Genomic DNA, 4,823 nt, shown 5'->3' on the forward strand with positions numbered 1-4,823 from the left:
TGTTTGTTTGTTTGCTTGCTTGCATGATGAGACAGAGTTTCTCTCTGTAGCCTTGGCTGTCCTGGAACTCACTCTGTAGACCAGACTGGCCTCAAATTCACAGAGGTTTGCCTGCCTCTACCTCCCTAGTGCTGGGATTAAAAGGGATTAAGACATACACCAGCACCACCACTGGGCTAGTCAGTGTTTCTTAAAGATATCTGCTTCAGAAGTTTGAAATTATCTTCTGCAATGTCTAATGAAACCTATTCCTTATATAGCCACTCTATTGGTTTGAATAAGTATGGCCCCCATAGACTCATGTGTTGGAATATTTGGCCCATAGGAATTGCTATTATTAGGAGGTATGGCCTTTGTTGGTGTCAGTCTTACCTTGTTGGAGGAAGCATGTCACTGTGGAATGGGCCTTGAGGTCTCCTATGATCAAACTATGCTAAGTGTGGCACATACTCTCCTGTTCCTGTGGATCAAGATATAGAGTTCTCAGATCCTCCACCTCCATGCTTCTAGGCATGACAATAATGAACTAAACCACTGAAACTATAAGCCAATTAAATGTTTTTCTTTATAAATATTGCCACGGTAATGGTGTCTTTTCACAGCAATAACACCATAAGACACTCACTCCCAACCAATCCTATCTTTCATTTCATGCCCAGTTCATTAAATAGCACTAACATTAACTCAGTTGTTCCCATCCTAACCCAGGAATCTTATTTGTCTTTGCATGCTTTTGGATTACCCAGCAATGTACCCGGTAGAGTCCACCTTCAAAATATACATTAATTCCAACTAATTCAGCCAGCTTTCCTGCCTTGTCCCACTCTCAGCTGCTGTAACTAAACACCCAAGTATTGTACAGAGAAATTAACATTTACTGTGGATCACAGTTTTGGAAGCTGGGGAATCAAGAACATAGCATCCTGTGAGTGTCTTGTGCTGCTTCAATTTACTTTAGAAAGAAGAAAAAAGGGTTGTTCTGTGAAAAGGAAATGTCCCAAGAGACAGACATGGTTTATAACAACCTGTTCTTTTAATAAAAAACACCCATTCCATAAGAATTTGTCTACTCTTGCAAGAGGCAGCCTACTAAAATGAGGATCTACCCGCTTAGGTATGAATCTGTCTTTGCCAACTATATTTATTTGGTTTTAAAATTGGTTGTCAGGCAGCCATAGGAGTACATCAGTACCTAGACATGTTCAATACAAATGCACTAAAGGGATTAAATTACAAAAAGGATAAAATGAGACAACTCCATATAGAACCTGGAGCAGGACTTCTAATCCTAATATGCCAAAAACCATAGAAATCCAATTACTTTTGAGACAACATACTAGATGATGGTGGCTATAGCAGTTTCTATTCTCTGACTTGGGCTCCTCTTGTTAACGGGAGAAATAAAATGTCCAAGCCGAGACAAGAAAACATCAGCAAAGGTCCAGGCAAATGCAGATATGAAATATGACCATACCACCACAGTAAACTCTACTTTCTTTTCCACTCATCCTTTTTTCTTTATGTTTTATTCCTGAATTTCTTTGCTGCCCTTCTAAAGTTCTCAAGATAGGAAAGAACTGATAACCCACACATGCGTCACTAAGCAAAAAAATGCTTTTTTAATACATTCAAAAACAACTAAGATGATATCTGTGCATTGACATTCAGTTTTTTATCCTGGAATAGTTAAAACTATAACAACAAAAACAGACAAACTGAAACCAAAAAAAAAAAAAAAAGTGACAGCTCATACATGAGTATCCTTTGTATCATTTCATCATCTATTACATTTTAAAATATGTATGATTGGGTCTTAGTACAATGATGTGCTAAGGATTGTGTTTATATGTGCTTAATACTGCCATTTTAAAATAAATGTTCATTACAGGTAGAAAGAAAATAAAAATCTCTGAGTTTTTCTGTGAGCAATTTTTTCTTTTTTTAAATGACAAATACACAAGCCATCTGAATCAGACCAGAAGCTATCCTGACATGGAACTTATCATATAGTGACACACATAGCACAGGGCTTAGTTTGTCTTATAAATGGCAAGGCATTTGGTCTAACTATCACTCCTTAATTTGTGAAGTAGTCTCTGGTTCTTTAATTAAAGTGTTAGCTAATCCCAACCTTATTAATGCAAACACTGCTCTTCCAGGTCCCTGGTGCATCACCTGACAGGGTTGACTACTCACAGTGTCTGGCCACAGTTCCAATTTCCCAGATATAATGCTGTGTTCTGTCCCACCACACACATTCATGCAGTATCAAGAAGTTCAGGCTAAGCTTCAAACCCAAGAATAGGCCGAGGTGTCTATTTCACATATCAAAGTGGACCTGGTCTCCAAGTTCTCCCAGCATTCTTCAGTCCCTACCTGCTACAGGGTGTGGCTAGCATACCCACACCCTCTACTTTGAATTTTCCAGCCCAGGGTCTGGGCTGTCCTTCCTCCAGAGGCTCTTCTCTATACAATCCGGACATTTTGGTTCCCTACTCTCTCTGCCCCTCTTTTACTCCTTTTGTCCTTCTGCTCTCCTGGATGCTGTACTTGAGTCCCCTCTCTCCCTTCCTCTCCAGGTCTACCAATATGGTTCAGGGTCATGACCACGCTGGACTCTTCACAAGTGTGTTTGCCTCTGGCCATACTCTCCCATTCATCTATAATAAACTTTCTCCTCCGGCATACCTAGGAGCAGTCATGCCCTTTCCATTCCTTTTTATTTCTTTCTTTTCTTTTCTTTTCTTTTTTTCCATTCAGTTGCAGGAGTGGAGAGATAGCTCAGTAGGTAAAGTGCCTGTCTCACAATCCTGAAAGCCTGAATTCAGACCTCAGTGCTCACATAACAGGCAGGCATGTGGTTGTGCTCATGTAATCCCTGCACCAGGGAGGCAGAAAGATTGTATGAGTCTGTCAGAAGCACAGGCTTCTACAAAATGCAAGATGGCTAGGCCTATTAAGGGAGAGAAAACAGAAATTAATTAATGAAACATTATTTTTGATGATCACCTTTAATGGGAATATGACTAACCAGCCTTGCATGCACTCTCAGTAATAAAACCAGAGTTGGGAATAAGATTGCTGACTTGAACTGCTGGTCTCTGGAGATCTAGTGCTCTTACAAACTCATCTAAAAATCTTGCTTCATTAGTTTATTCCAAGGATATTTCTTATCTAAATGCTATGTGCCAGGCAATGCACTGAGCTCTAAGAATCTAGATGTTCAAGAAGGCTACAGTGTGCTCCTTTGTGAGAATGCCGACTACAGTCTAGTAGACAAGAGGGACCCCACATAAATAAACAGACAAAATTGCAATGTGTTATAGGAGATAAAGGGAACAGGGAATTCTATTTAAACAATGAGGATCAGTGCAGGTATTGAAGCCAGGCAAGATTGATTTTGGAAGTGCCCTGGGGCTAGGGCACTGTGTTGTCTCTAGAAAGGTTGAAAGCCTTAATGAAGCTGACCATACTTGGTCCACTTTTCATTTTTCTTATGAACTAGAAATTCTAAATCATTTTGGTGAATCGATACTCCTCACAGAGAAAAGGTTGTTGACTTAAATTCAAAATAATTGTTATAGCTACTGTTCAGTTTTCAAACTATATTTATGAATTAGCTGCTAGCAAATTTTATTAACTCATCCCTCCATAAGCCCTATACTAGATGGACGTTAATTTGAAGGGCAGCAACATATGTAATCAGGCACATGCAGACACTATGGTACTGAGTGGCTAACAGTATTTTCTAAAATGTATTATGTTGAAACCTAATCTCCAATAGGACAGAATATACAAACCAGGCCTTTGGTCAGTAATTATGTCATGAAGATAGGGCCCTCACCAGTAAAATTGTTCCTTTATAGGAGAGGCATGAGCTAGGCGTGATGATATATATCTGTTATCACACCACTTGGGAAGGCAGGCAAGAGAATAAAGAGTTTGAGTGTAGCCTGAGCGGTTTAATGAATTCCAGACAAGTCAGGCACGTATAGAAAAGCAAGCAACAAGGAAGAAGATATGGTATGCCCCAGATCTCTACCTCAATAAGAACACAGCGATGGCCGTCTTCTATCAGAAGGATTGCTTACCTAAACAATATCCTTCTATTCTTGATCTTGGACAACCTTGTAGGGGGAGGGGCTGATACTGAAATCCGGTACCCTAATTGTTTCTTGGTTATGTCAATAAAGACGGCAGAAGCTAATCGCTGGGCGAAGATAAAGAGGTGAGATTTTCCTGGTCCCAGGAGGAAGAGGAGAGGGAGAAAGAGACAAAGACAGAGACAGAGACAGAAACAGACAGAGAGAGAGAGAGACAAAGAGAGGCTTTTCAATCAGGCTTTGGAGGAGGAGCACAAGCCATGAAAGGTCTGGGGGCCATTAGAACCGGTGGCGGCCTCTGCCACTGGCAGAATTCTAAAATAGGATAGCTGATGAATTTAGAGTAATAGATTCTTCGCCCAGCAGCTGTGTTATCTGGCTGATTTTAAAATATTAAGTCTGTCTGGTGTTTTCCATTCACGGTGACTCAAGTGGGCAGGAGAAAGGGCACAGCCATGGGGGTGGTCGTTAGAGGTTTAGGCGGAGCTAGCCCTGAAGGGTTATAAGAGCGATCACAGCTCCCAGGGGTCAGAGAACCAGCTGGCCATTGGCAGAGCTAGGTGAGGAGTGGAACCAGTGGCAGCTTGTTCTCGAAGCCGAGCTGAGAGTTCGGTCTTGAGAAGGTAGTTTGATAGCATGGCTTTTAAAATTACATTCAACACTACCAGGCCTCCAGAATGATAAGATGCTGTATAAGCCCACACTAGTGGAACACTGCTG

This window comes from Mastomys coucha, unplaced genomic scaffold (assembly GCF_008632895.1).
Source record: "Mastomys coucha isolate ucsf_1 unplaced genomic scaffold, UCSF_Mcou_1 pScaffold21, whole genome shotgun sequence".
NCBI classification, from domain to species: Eukaryota; Metazoa; Chordata; class Mammalia; order Rodentia; family Muridae; genus Mastomys; species Mastomys coucha.